Genomic DNA, 16,100 nt, shown 5'->3' with positions numbered 1-16,100 from the left:
GATGGCGATAAGGTTGTAGAGAGGGATAGACTCACGAAGACAAAGCTTAGACGAAGAAGAAGAGAGCGTGAGGAAAATAGGACTCGTGTTCTAATATTTTTAAATGTAGGTTCAACATCGGTTTTCAATAAATAAATAAAAACGATGTTAACTAGATGATGTTAACGTTAGCATCGATTTTCTAGAAGAAAACGATGTTAACTTATATCGATTTTCTGAAAGTTGATGTTAACGTATACACATTTTTTATAATTATGCCACCGCATTTATGTTAACATCGGTTTTATCAAAAACCGATGTTAAATCTATATTTTCTAGTAGTATGGTAACATTAATTTGTTGTATTTTATTACAAACCAATGGTGAAGATAAGTTTCGTACAAAGGTACAAAATTCCCATCTTCATCAACTAGTTCATCATCAAAACTCTTGACCTCAATATGACCTTTTTGGAAACTCAATATCGTAAATTGCCTTTGATGCCCTGTTTCCTAATCCCACTTGAAAACTTTTAGACACAAAACTAGTCGATTTGATATGATTTTCAGACTCTAGGCAAATTAAGTATGTTGTGCAATAGATAACCACTATTAATATTGATAATGAAAGTATCATTACTTTAGAGATAATGTTCATATTAACCAGTACATAAATCATTAGGTATTAAGTAATTAATAATGAAAAATATTTGCAATGTCATTCTTTTTGGTAATCTTGTAGATAATTCAAACAAATGCTTTAAAATAGGCAAACTAAAGTAAGAATGAAATAAAAAGACAAAGTATTGAAACATCGGCGATAAAAATTGCATACCATAAAAGAAAAACTTGAAGGGATGGCCATGACGAAGATTGGGTTTTCGATACACTATATAATTGTTGAAATTTTAAAAAGTAAATTTATGTGTACGCAAAGCTATTGCTTTTATATACAGTAGATGGTTCAATAACTATATCTACCATAGCTAAATGCCAAATCAATACATAATTGTTGATTGCCTCTTTTTGTTGGATATGCAATATATTTTTGAATTTACAGAATAATGGTTTAAAGAAAATTTGATAAGCATTGACCAAGTTGTGTAACTATACAAACTATTAGGCAACTCTAATAGCTATTTATAGGTGTAAAAACAACTTGATATAATAGTATATTGAGAAAACTCGCCTACATAACAATCTTCTTTAAATGGTCAAATTTTTTTGAGTTGTTTTTTCTGTTCTTTATTAATTCTTCATTTCTTAATATGAAAATATGCATATATTTTATTGATATTTTAAACTAAAATACTATTAAAATATATAAATGAAAAACATTATTAAAAAATTTAAAAGGAATAAAATTATTTAATTCAAATAAATTCATAAATAATATAGCTAGTTCAGCTTTAGTCGGAAAAAGAGTAAATTTAGGAAAATAAAATGTAAAAGAAATATTTTATAACATAACTTACAATTATGAAAGATAAGAAAATTATAAAAATTATTTTGAAATGTAATTAATTTAAGAGAGTTAAGATTTGATAATAAAAAAAATGCATATTTTTTTATACATGATAGTAAATATTACTCATGGTGTTGGAGGAGGATGTTCTACATTTCAATGTTATTATTTGATTGCATGGACTAACTTTTGTGATTGGACTTTTCCGTTGTTAATGGGGACCGGGGAGGGGGTAAAGGACATTAGTTGGTGTTTTTTAGGTTACATTTTTCTTCTTATTGAGGTGGATTGTTCTTCTAAATTCATCTAATCATTTGTACTTAAAATTTCTATCTTGCGGTGTATGAGGATTTTGGCGCATTAAAATCATCTAGTTAATTTAACACATTAGTTGTAGCTTGGCCTTTTCTTAGATAGTCATCGACATTTTATTCATCTTGAGACTTGGTTAATCTGTCTGCCATTAGTACCTTTATATTTACAAATTCAATACAGATGTAATGATTGTTAACATTACATGACCAATGGCAAACAAATCACAAATTCCAGTCAACTGAAACTCAACTCTTGTAAATTTCTAGAATTCTAGATCCGTCTCTAGCCAGACTAACGTGATTATATTTTTCATTTGTCTCATGAAGCCTTAAAATTTTAAAAAATATGCATAGTAATTTAAATTATTAATATGGATCAACCTTTTCAACTTTATCATTGCTGAACTAGCTGTTATGTTAGGATATTTAATTAATTTTACTGTAGATGGCGTTGATGGCTTGATGCTAATCTATATTACAGACGTCATATTTTTGTATAAAGATGAGTGTATTTTAAAGAATAATATTATTAATTAACATTTTTATTATTTTAATGATCCCTAGTAAGGCTTTTTATGCATTAGATAGGTAAGACAATATATTTTGAAGAACCAAAAAATGTGAACAAAAATATAATCAATACTGGTAAAACTTAAATAGAAGAATTTGTTAACTAATGGCTCGTTAATATTTTGATAATCGAAGTACATTTTTATTATTTCAACTTAGGAATCTAGCAATTTTTCATGTTTTCGTTGATGCTGATCCATTAGAGAGATGAGTCATAATTTATAGGAATCCTTGCATGACCTGAATATCTGTTTCCACTAGCTAGAAATTGTCGTATTGTTATTGTCCCTTTTCACCTTTCTTTATTTTAATTTCCCTTTTTCTCCATTTCTCTCCCCTCTTTTATCACATTTGGATATCTCATCCTGCCTTTATTATTATTTGGATGGAAGGGCCTAAGCCCCCACAAAAGCAATCATGCACTAATCTCTAGAGGACCATGTAAATTAAAAATAAAAAGTGCCAGGACCGAAAGACCATAGTTCTGCCTCAACACCGAAAATCACAAATGCTGTTTTGCCAAAGGATGAGAAAGCTCAATTCCAACTCATAACAAAGCCTTCTTAATGGAGTCACTTTTGCTCCCATCAGATAGAGTTTAGCGTGTCTGCCGAATGGTTTAGCATATCTCGTGATTTCTTACTAGAGGCCCTTGTTGATATTTTTATTATGTTGTAAGGAACATATATAATCGATTGATTGCTCAAATAAAAAGTTTTTAACTCTATAAAATAGTGTAAATCTTATACATGGACATTTAACTTTATTCACATTGACATGATACAATTATTGTCTCCTATGTATTTTTTTTATTCTGACATAATATTGATATAAAGTAATCTTTAAAAGTGGTGACTAATTTTCATCGACGATCATGAATACACATAAGATATATATTCTTTTTCTGACATAATTTATTTTATATTTAAGGATTAATTAAGATTCAAATATCACTTAATTAAAAAAATAAATCGTTACTATTATTGTCGTCGTTGGTTATCATATATGCACTTGACGTAGTATCTATTGATATGCATGATAATATAATTAAGATTGTATAATATATTTGTCGCCCTAGCTAGTATGACTATATTTATAGGTATTGTTGTTGTATATTTTGTGCGTTGTTTGGAACGTTTATATTTATGTTCAGATGCTTATCAATTTTGTGTTTGTATTTTATTGTTTCGATTGGTGATATATATTGAAAAGATATGTTTTCATGTCATCTTTTAATTGGTAAAAAAAATTTAAAACAAAAATTTAGTGTAACAAAATTTTTTATTAAAGACTCAAAATAAAAATTGTTCATTTATCAAAAACCTAAAACATATTTAAAATTTTAAAAAATATTATAAGTTGTGTAAAACAAAGAGTAGTATAAATATACATAATTTCACGGTGAAAAAATATTTTGGTTTTAAAAAATTAAGGGGACTAATACAAAAAATTGAATAAATTATATGGATCATAAATATATTTATACCATTAATTAAATAGCATGGCATAATAGCTGTCTACTCATAAATGATTTCCATTGGCATGAACTATGAAGTCTAGCTTTCGTCAGTCAAAATGAACTCCACTTGGAAAAATAATTGCAGGGTACAGCTCAGTCTTTCACCGTCAACTTTTTTTCTAAATAAATTATGTTTTCTTATTAATTTTTTATTGAAATAAGAAATATTTATGAATGGCATAGATTGCAGATGAAAAAAACTGTAGAATATAATAATCCGTCATTCCATAAATTTGGACAACATAAAAACAGAGACATGGAGTAAGGTAACTTCTATTAAAGAGAAACCTTAAACTCTCCAATTTCTCCCGACCAGCAGGTTCAGAACTGCGTCCATTCTTATTTTGTTTCCAACTTCTTTTTTTCTTCTTTTATCTTTTTGGTATTTTAATCATAGTGTCCACTTCTTGCTCTTTGGTGATTTATTGTATGTTTTGTTTTTGCAAGTTCTCTAAGAAACATAATTGATTTGCTATATATTTGTTGGGACACACTATTCACTTCTGTCAGAAAATGCTTTAATTTTCAAAAATAAATTTCTCAGTAAGTCCTATAAATGCAAGTGGTACTAGGCCATTTGGGAAACTGATACTTGTTTTCAGAATGTTTGGCAACCGATTTCCCTTGAGATATATGTTGGTAGAGTGAAGGTGTAAAAAGCTGAAAATGTTGCACAGGATAAAGGAAAGTCAGGTTTATGATTTTAAGTTTTGTAGCTAGAATTAACCAAACTACAGCAAATCTGTTTCTTTGATAAATAAAGCATTGATACAAGACTACAGCATATTTTTCTTTCTTTTCACGCGTTTTATAATATAACAAGTTAGTATTGCTGTTAAAAAACCCTAAGGGATTCTTGTTATAGTGGTTTGGATTAATTAAAAAAAAAAACTAGATTCAAATTGGACTTTGAAAATGAGATTCAAACCTTGTAAAAAATAAGTCTCCGAGAACTTTTTAGATGCGTGGAATTTTTTAGAGGAATCGTATCACAAAATTTGGAATGGAAATCAAATGCAAACAAAATATCACCTGTTAGTTTTTTGTGTTGTTTTTTTTTTCTGAATGAAAAAAATGCAAACAAAACATTAATGAATTTTATGATGCTTGTACATGTTAAACGTAGTGCTGCCTTTTTTTTATTCATAAACACGGTATGCACATTGTGCGGTCACGGGAAAAACTATCAATACTAATCATTAACATTTGTAGATAAAAATAAAGATTACAATAGTTTGTTTCTTAATTGAATCGCTAATGAAAGAAGTGATTGTTTTCTGAATTAAAGGAAGTTGAATTTGAAGTTGGGTTGCTTAACAATGCCACATGCTACCGAGAATATCTTCCTCTTTCTGAAGAAATGACTAAGATGGTGAAACATGTGATCCACATTGAAGTCCTAGAAGCGCCAAGTTTGTCTAAGCACACCATCTACAAGGCTCCTAAGAATCTCCGAAAGGTGAAGGAGGATGCCTATACTCCTCAGTGCATCTCAATAGGCCCAATTCACCTCGGAAAACAAGAACTAGAGAAAATGCAAGAGTACAAGGTAACATACTTTTTTTTTCTTCTGAAAGTGCGTCTCAAACGTGCAAACCATGAATGCTTACAAACACTACCATGAGACTGAAATGGAAAAAATTCGGCAATGCTACGCAGAGAAGTTCCCTGACATTGCCAAAGAGAGATTTGTGGACATGATGTTGTTGGATGTTGTTTTCATCATGGGCTTTTCTTCAGAAACTACCTGTTGAAATCGATCATTTTCAAGCACGAGCGAGGTGTGAACCAAACCGAATCCTTTCGAGAGGATATGATCTTGATACATCCATGGCTCAGCAGAAGCATCACCAAGGACTAGATCCTTCTAGAGGATCAAATACCCTTCTTTGTGCTTGAGAAACTCTACGATGATGTTGTCCCTGATTACATGAAAATGGAAAAACAAACTGCAGGGTTTGTTGATCTTGCCATCGAGTACTTTGCATTCTATAATACCCAGATGTTTTATTCTATTAAATACAAGAAGCAATTTTTCTCTGGTTCACACCGCAGTTCTTCCAAGTCAACAAAACACTTCACTGATTTGATAAGGTTCGATTACCTTCCCGTTGGTATTGCGGTCAAGAGTGGTTATGCTCGTCATGTTCTGAGAACCGCCACAAAGTTGCGGGACTCAGGGGTGAGCTTTGAGAAAGGTGATGTGAGGAGAAGTTTACTAGATATATAACCTTTGAGAAGACGCCAATTCTGAGTTTATTTCTCTGTTTTGGTTACTGTAACTCTTTCAAGGGGTACATGTATGAAAAATGGAGTATAAATAATGTTTCTATTTAATATCAGATTTTGCAAAAATGGACTAAGTCCAAAATAGGAAAGGGTGTATGTATTAACAATTTGGGTTTAAACAATAATCCTTTTTGTTTTTTTTTTATATTTTGTTAGGGTTGGGTTGGAACCGAGTTAAGACAACTTGGCTCGATTACGTAAGAGGTTGGAAAACTCTAGTTGTCTCGCAGAAAATGACGCACCTTATTTTCCTTTTTTATGCCGCTCTATCCTCTTGACCTAACGGGCTCTCTTTAAGAGCCCAATATTGTTCTTCTTTTTTTTTTTCTTTTTCTTTTGTTATTTTTTTAATACTTTTCTTCCTCTTTATTTTATTTCTTTTCTTTTTTTTCTTATCTTTTTATTTTTTTCGTTTCTTTATTTTTTGTTTTGTTTTCTTTTCTTTTCCTTTTCTTCTCTCTTTTTTTTACGCGTCTTCTTCTCTTTTTTATTTTCTTTTAACGTTTTCTTTTTTTCTTTCATTATTATTTTTTTATTGTTGTTTTTTTTCTTTTACGTTTACTTTCTTCTTTCTTTTTTCATTTTTCTTTTCTTTTATTATTATATTTTTACGGGTCTTACCGCTGTATTAATTAGTGAATAAACAATATGTTAATGATGAATGTAATCTCATCAATGCAACTAATGCAATGAATCCTGAGTTGTTAACTTGTTAGCATGCTACTAGCTAGTATGATAGTTGAACTGAACCATGAACCATCGTGAACTCTTCCCATTAGTTTAATCCTAGTTAAGAGTAGCTAGGAGGACACTTTGTATTTATTGAGAAAAAAAATTGTCGATAGAGAGACACGTGCAAAGTCAAGAGTTGTGTTAGAAATATGAATTTTTGACTAAAATAAGTGATTTTTTTAGCAAAATAAATATGTAAACATGAAAAACTTTTGCTCAATAGAATTTAGGACGTACCATCATGATTGGCACCTCCAATTTAAATTTTGTCATTTAGTAGGAGCCCTCAATCCTCTGGCTCCTCTTGTTTTGCTAATGTGTCATGGATACTCAAATCTAATCTCTATCCGAAGAGAGAAAAAGACAAGCATATAATTATATGTATATATATTGATGATATGATATGATAAGCATAGAGAAAAATAAATGATATCAATTGGATGTTGTATGGATCTCCATATATCATTAAAGAAAAAGGTTGGTATACTTTTTGTATGAGAAAATAATAAAAAAAAATACTATTAAATGAGTACAAGGAGCACCCAAACCCAATTACACCTACTTCATATACTGTTATAAAACAACTTGAGTACTTGACCCAGGCCAGCAAAATCATCCCCACAACCCAAAGCTGAGAAACTACACAAATGCAACCAGCAAAGGCTAGACACCTCATCCCCGATTCCCCTCCAATTATACCAATCACAGTAATTATATCTTTTGTCCCCCGAACTTTGCCTTCCAGCTTACAAAATAAAAGTTTGTCAATAGTGACCTTACTACACTGCCACGAATAGAATGACACAAAAGAAAGCATCACTGTATCATGCTATCCAAGTTCATCTTGCTTGAAAAAGGGTATGATAATTTGGATATCCCACAATTTTATAACTTCGTATTAAACAGTCATCATTTTTTACTATTTCTGTTTTTTTTTTATCATACACATCACTTTTTTTTTCTCTTTTATTTCTTTCTCTTACAAGTGTGAAATATATAATAGGTTTTTTTTTTTCGTGAATACACTCTTTCTCGTTTTTTCTAGTGTATACCACTTTGCATTTTAATTTCCACTCTATACGATTTTGGATTTTATACTTTGATTCACATCACTTTGCAAATGAGCGTGGTTAAAGAGATCCGCAAAATTAAATGAATGTGAATACATACTCTCTCTCCTTTTTGTTTTTTTTTTTTTAATTTAAAATATTATAAAATATAAATATTATATTATATATATTTTTTAACTGGTTTTAAAATTACTTATTTATTAAATTAAATTTTATAATTTTGTTTTTTATTTTTTTAAAGAAAATTATACAAATAAAGAAAAATAAAAAATTGGATAAAATTAGAGTATAATTTTTTAGTTATATTTAATAATATCATTTTCTTTTAAAAAAATAAAAAATATATATATAATTTAATTTAACAAATAAGTAATTTTAAAACCAATTAAAAAATTATATAACATAATATTTATATTTTATAATATTTTAAATTAAAAAAAAAAGGAAAGAGTGGTTTTTTTTTTCGTAAATACACATTTTTTCTCTTGCTTTTTCCCAATCTACGTTACATTGCAATTTAATTTTCAATATACACTACTTGGAACTTTCTCTCCTTTTTGGTTTTTTTTTTAGTTTAAAATATTATAAAATATAAATATTATATTATATAATTTTTTTAAATGGTTTTAAAATTACTTTTTTATTAAATTAAATTTTATAATTTTTTAAATTTTTTAAAAGAAAATGATATTATTAAATATAATTATTTTTGTTTTATTATTTAATTTACTTAACATATTTTTTAGATGAATATTTTTATTTAAAATCTGAATTTTCTAATATAATTATTTTTAATAAAATTATATTACTAAATATAATTAGTTTGTTTATGTCATTATATTTAATTAAAAATGAGAAGACTTTTTGTTTAACAACTTATTTATTGAAGAACATTATATTGCATTATCAATAAAATACTTAAACAATTACAAGGAAAAATTTAAGATGGAAATATGTTAAGATAATTGTGTCTGTTATGACCATGTTGCCTATAAATTTTACATTTTTTCTACTTTCGGTTCATTTCCTTTTTCGTACATCTCACTAGGAATGCGAGTTAAAACAGAATAACCCTTTCTCGTCCTCTTTCTCCTTGGATCAGGACCCATTGATCTCGTCCATATTCTCGCCACATTGATTGATTCAGGTGGCACCAAAAAATAATTTCTAATTAAATATCTTTAAAGATATTTTTAATATATTTTTTTTTATCAAAAATAGCTCATATTTAGTAATTATCAGTATCTTTTGAATATTTTAATCTTTTCTTTTCTCATATATGCAAGACATAAATAATAAAAATATCAATTCTTATTATTTAAGCAAAAAATAACTACTAAATAAATATTTTTAAAGAAATTTTTAATATATTTTTATTTAAAGATATTTTCAATAAATATTTTTAAAGATATTTTTAATATAGTAGTTACTGTTTTTTGGAATTTTATGTCTATTTATAAGATAGATGTATCAATTATTTTTTTAATGTATTTTTTAGTTTATTTTAATACTACTAACTATTTTTTTTATTTTTTTTAATTAACGAACATAACAAAAAAAATATCAACAACACATAAATTTAACTACAAAAGTACATACAAAGTAACTAAAAAATTGTACTCTAATTTTATCTAATTTTTTTATTTTTATTTATCTGTATATTTTTTCTTCAAAAAAATAAAAAAAATATATAATTTAATTTAATAAATAATTAATTTTAAAACCAATTAAAAAAATTGTATAATATAATATTTATATTTTATAATATTTTAAATTTAAAAAAAAAACAAAAAAATGAGAGAGAAAGTCCAAATAGTGTATATTGGAAATTAAATTGCAAAGTAGTGTAGATTGAGAAAAAATAGGAGAGAGAAAGTGTATTCACGAAAAAAGAGTGTCTTCACGTTCATTTGAGTTTGAGTTTGCAACTGTCAAATCTCTTTGGACATGTTCATTTGCAAAGTGGTGTGAATCAAAGCGCAAAGTCCAAAGTAGTATAGATTGAGAATTAAATTACAAAGTGGTGTATATCGGAAAAAAAATAAATAGGCGAGAGAGTGTATTTATGAAAAAAAAAACCTTTGTTTTGTCATATTTGCGTTGTAATTGTATTTTTGAATATGTTTCATTATTTTCGACTATCATCTCAGTTATTACACTTTGAAATTTTATGTCTATTGTATAAGATAGATGTATCAATTATTTTTTTATTGTGTTTTTTAATTTGTTTTAATACTAATGACTAATTTTCTTATTTTTTTCATTAACGAACATAACAAAAAATATCAACCGCACATAAATTTAACTACAAAATTACATACAATGTAACTAAAAAATTGTACTCTGATTTTATCCAATTTTTTATTTTTCTTTTTCTGTATATTTTTCTTTAAAAAAATTTAATAAAAAAAACAAAATTATAAAATTTAATTTAATAAATAAATAATTTTAAAACCAATTAAAAAATTATATAATATAATATGTATATTATATAATATTTTAAATTAAAAAAACAAAAAAAGAGAGTGTATTAACGTTCATTTGAGTTTGTAGGTGTCCGATCTCTTTTGTCACGTTCATTTGCAAAGTGGTGTAAATCAAAGCACAAAGTCCAAAGTAGTGTAGATTGGGAATTAAATTGCAAAGTGGTGTACATTGGAAAAAAAAATAAGAGAGAGTGTGTATTCACAAAAAAAAAAAAAAACCACAAAACTAATGATGATCTGAAATATGTTGTGTGGGATACAATTACACACACTATGACACTTTACAATTGACCTACCATGTCTCCATCTTAAGTTTTTCATTAGGCAAATGTAATTATTTAAGTATTTTATTGATAATGCAATATAATATTCTTCAATAAATAAGTTGATAATCTTATCATTTTTAATTAAATCTAATGACATAAACAAACTAATTATATTTAGTAATATAATTTTATTAAAAATAATTATATTAGAAAATTCAGATTTTAAATAAATATATTTACCTAAAAAATATGTTAAGTAAATTAAATAATAAAACAAAAATAATTATATTTAATAATATCATTTTCTTTAAAAAAATAAAAAGACAAAATTATAAAATTTAATTTAACAAATAAGTAATTTTAAAACCAATTAAAAAAATTATATAATATAATATTTATATTTTATAATATTTTAAATTAGAAAAACAAAAAGGAGAGAAAATGTATTCAGGTTCATTTGAGTTTGTAGCTGTCAGATTTCTTTATCCACATTCATTTGCAAAGTGGTGTAAATCAAAACATAAAGTACAAAGTAGTGTAGATTGAAAATTAAATTACAAAGGGATGTACGTTGAAAAAAAAAAAGAGAATGTGTATTCACGAAAAAAAACCACAAAACTAATGATGATCTGAGATATGTTGTGCAGGATATAATTACACACACTTTATAATTGTTCTAACATATCTTCATCTTAGGTTTTTTATTAGCAAAGTATAATTGTTTAAGTATTTTATTGATAATGCAATATAATGTTCTTCTATAAATAAATTGTTAAACAAAAAGTCTTATCATTTCTAATTAAATCTAATGACATAAACAAACTAATCATATTTAGTAATATAATTTTATTAAAAATAATTATATTAGAAAATTCAGATTTTAAATAAAAATATTCACCTAAAAATTATGTTAAGTAAATTAAATAATAAAACAAAAATAATTATATTTAATAATATAATTTTCTTTAAAAAATAAAAAAAATATAAAATTTAATTTAATAATTAAATAATTTTAAAACCAATTAAAAAATTATATAATATAATATTTATATTTTATAATATTTTAAATTAAAAAAAAAACAAAAAGGAGAAAGAATATTCACGTTCATTTGAGTTTTGCAGCTGTTAGATCTCGCATGTTTTACGTGAATTAAAGCTGGAGTGAATTAAAACACAAATACAAAATAATATAGATTGATAATTAAATTATAAAGTGATGAATAGAGAGTATATTTACGGGAAAAAAACCAATATAATAGTCATGTGTCCAAATTAAATATTAAATATTATTTTTGTAAAAGATATTATGCACATAATTAATGATTAGTTAAATGAGAGTGTAACAGATATTTCGGTTTTGGCCTAACCAACGGCAATGGGGTTTTAATATTTCGTAGCATTATATTTCATATTAACAGCATACATGCATTTTAATTGTTAACTTTCATAAAATAAAAATAACGGGTGAATAACTTAGAAAAAGTTATCTATATATCTTTTGAGAATTGTCTTACTGCTTATTCCATGTAAAAATCTCATAATAGATGATTAATAGTGCATATTTCTATATTAACTTAAAGGTGCTGTCATAGAACTTAAAGATCTTTACATAGTGTTAGTTAGATATACATTTTCAGGTGCGTCATAAATTAAATTAATAGAGCAAAATTTCTATTATGATAGGATATTTAATAAAATAAAATTATTTGTGATAATAATATGCGTCATACTTTTGTATATATATATATAAAAGATAAGTCATACTATAAGAATAGTATTGTTATAAATAATTTTGTTTTATCATTGTCAACAGTAAGTTGAAAGTTGTGTTCACTTATAATATCTTTGAACTACAGTATACTGAAGAGAAAAATAGAGGAGAGAAAACATAAATACTCATGCAAATTTTTTTAATTTGGTTGGATTAAAAAAAAAGGAAAGAAAGACAAAAGTTTTTTTTAAAATTATTTTTGTTTTCCATTTTCTCTTATATTTATTTAATTTTTATGCATTCTCATTTTTTCTTCACTTTACCAACCGATAAAAATAAACTAAGCTCTAATATGAATAACTCTCAAATTATCAACTAAAATCAACAAAGTTAGTTAATAAGAACACTGAAATCAGTCCAAAAAATGTGTCTTCGTAGAATCATACTTGGCAGAGATGTTCATGATGTTAGAATTAATGTCTCATGTGAAAGACATGTGACTTATGTAGAGACTAATAAGTAAATAATTAATTATTAAGGGTTAAATTGTAATTAGGCTTAATAGAAGAAGTTTCTAGAGCTATATTTGATGGAAATAATGGTTATAAAAGGAGTTTAATACCCATTAACGTGAAATAAGATCCCCTTCTTGACATAAAAGTGTTCTCTCACTCATAGTCATCACGAATGAAGAGAGACAGAAAGAAAGGTCAAACGAAGTGAAATCTTATTTCTCTCCTCTTTCAAGAATCAAGGTGCACCGGAGAAAAGTTCCTATGTAGAAAGGTATAAGTCTTCATATGGAGAAAAGTACACATCATTATCTATTGTTTATTGATTGTTTGTGCGAATCATAGGTTTCAAAATCCTATTGTTTCCTATAATTGATAGTCTAGGAAACCCCTTAAGAATTTTTACATGTGGTATCAGAGCATGTGTTATGAAATTTATAATTCTCCAAGAATGATTTAATTTTTCCTAACTGCATGAACCCTAATTATGAAATTTAGAGATAATTTAATTTCTCCCAATTATGTATCAACCTTATTTATGAAATTTAGGGATTTTATTTTCCGTTGCATGTATTGTTTTATTGACAATATTTTATTATTGTTAAATTCTAATTTGGAGAAAGAAAGTCAAGAATGACCTTTTGTTGTACTTCAAATTCATGTTTGGAAGTGAAGATCACAATTATGTATTATAATAATAATAAAATATTGCAATTATGTTTTGGAGAAAGATTATTTGAAAAGTTGTGTGGCGTACGTACTGTTGCTTTTAATTTCAATGTTTTGAAAAGGCAATCCCTTCAAATTTTAATTTCTATGGAGAAAGTAAGTTTCATGTTTTTGAGAATGCGCCGGTCCTCTTCATTCCTTCTTTGAAAAGCTGCGGTGCAGGTACATTTGTAGGGAAGAATAGGAAATGTTGGAAATTGCTATTTGCAACCTTATGTTTGCTATTTCCAATTTCACTTGCCATTTTCCCCCGAAAATGATTATTAAACGTGATTAAAGGATTGAAAGTTCATGTTCTTTAATTAAATTAATGTGAATGTTTTGAAATTATTGGTAACAGTAAATATATGCATATGCTATATATTTGCTTGAACGTGTTTGAATGCAAAATACAAATAAATGCAAATATTATTTTATGGCATGGAATGAAATTAATAAAATAGTTATAAAGTGCCAATAGCAATAAGTATGTGCAGGCCATATATATTTGGTTGGAATTAAATGTATGTTGAATTTGTTAGTAACCAAAGTGACCAAATTTGTAAGGTTATTTAATTCCAAATTAGTGAATATTTCAATTATACTTGATTGGAATTAAATGTATGTTGAATTTGTTAGTCACCAAAGTGGTCAAATTTGTAAGGTTATTTAATTCCAAATTAATGATTATTTCAATTATACTTGGTTGGAATTAAATATATGTTAAATTTGTTAGTCACCAAAGTGGTCAAATTTGTAAGGTTATTTAATTCCAAATTAATGATTATTTCAATTACTCATAGAATAATGGATGCTAAATTATATGATTATTGGTTTATGGGTAATTGAAATTCATTGTTATAAGGCATTTATGGATCGCCCAAAGGTTGATTAGTTGTTCTTATAATTAATGAATATAATTGTAGGCGATTTGTGTGTATCATTAGTTTTATTTATATGCCTAAAGGAAATAGATACTACTAATTGGTGCATATTTAATTGCCAAATAATGTTAAGAATTTTTATTAGAATCATTATGTTTGTATGTTATGTGTTGGTGTATCACCCAAAGGAGAACATCAATATACGTTGACCGTTATTTGAATGAATTATATGTATGACATGTATTTTATGTCTCAAAACACTTATGTGAATTTTATTATGTAATACATGTTTTAAATTCATTGGAGTCTTATATATCATCTGTGCCAATTTTAATGGGCTTAATTTCTTTGACAGAAATGAGCAAATCCAATTTCACCTTAGTGTTTTGGATCATGATCTTGCTATGTTGGAAGAGAAGTTTGTTACTATTATTGATGCTAGTAGCAATGAAGAGAAACCCACTATAAAGATTGGGAAAGATCGGATAGACTCAGCCTAATGTAAATGAGAATGATTGTTGCAAACAGTATTAAGACAACTTTCCCTAAAATTGAAAGCGCTAAAAAGTTTATGTGATTAGTGGGAGAGCGTTCTCAAACAGCTGATAAGTCTGTTGTTGGGACATTAATGAGTACATTGGCCACCATGAAGTTTGATGGTTCACGTACTATGTATGAACATGTCATTGAGATGACAAACATTACAGCAAGACTTAAGATCTTGGGAATATAATGGTTGTGAATGAGAACTTTCTTGTTCAGTTTATTCTAAACTCATTGTCGTCTGAGTTTATCCTGTTCTAAATGAACTATAATACCATGAAAGATAAATGGAATGTGCATGAATTACACAATATGTTAGTTCAGGAAGAAACGAGGCTTAAGAATCAAGGAAGTCACTCAGTCCATTATGTAAGCCACCAAGGAAATCAAAGAGCTGGAAAGAAATTTATGAAGAAGCATGATAAAGGCAGAGGGTAATTAAAAATCAATACTCTTTGCAAATCCAAAGGAAGGTATCAAAGGGAAATAATTGTCAATTTTGTAGGAAATTAGGACATTTCCAGAAGGATTACCTAAAGTGCAAGTCTTGGTTCGAAAAGAAAAGTGAGCTTAATGCTCATATATGTTTTGAATCAAACTTAACTGAAGTTTTCCATGTTACATGATGGATTAATTCTGGATGTATGACTCATGTTTCTAACATTATGCAGAGATTCCTTACAATCCAAACCATAAGCCCAAATAAGAAGTTCATTTTCATGGGGAATGGAGTGAAAGCTCCAGTGGAAACAGTTGAGACTTATTGTTTAAAACTCGACACTGGGAATCATTTAGATTTACTGGAAACTCCTTATGTACCTAGTTTATCTAGGAAATTAGTTTCATTATCTAAACTTGATGTTACTGGATACTCTTTTAATTTTGGTAATGGATGTTTCAATTTATTTAAGCATAATCATCTCATTGGTACTGATGTTCTTGTGATGGTTTATATAAATTAAAAATAGACAGTTTGTATGTTGAAACTGTTTTAACTCTGCATCATAATGTTGGCACTAAACATAGTTTAGTGAACAAACGATCTGCTTTCTT

The 16,100-nt window shown here is 26.9% G+C and overlaps 1 pseudogene; it reads left to right on the top strand.

The window, feature by feature from the left end:
- Positions 1 to 4,085: 4,085 nt before the first annotated feature.
- Positions 4,086 to 6,313, top strand: LOC114406541 (annotated as a pseudogene).
- Positions 6,314 to 16,100: the final 9,787 nt, after the last annotated feature.

Source organism: Glycine soja, chromosome 3, assembly GCF_004193775.1.
Source record: "Glycine soja cultivar W05 chromosome 3, ASM419377v2, whole genome shotgun sequence".
NCBI lineage: Eukaryota > Viridiplantae > Streptophyta > Magnoliopsida > Fabales > Fabaceae > Glycine > Glycine soja.
Note: the sequence above shows the minus strand (reverse complement) of the source record. Positions and strands in the feature narration are given on the sequence as shown.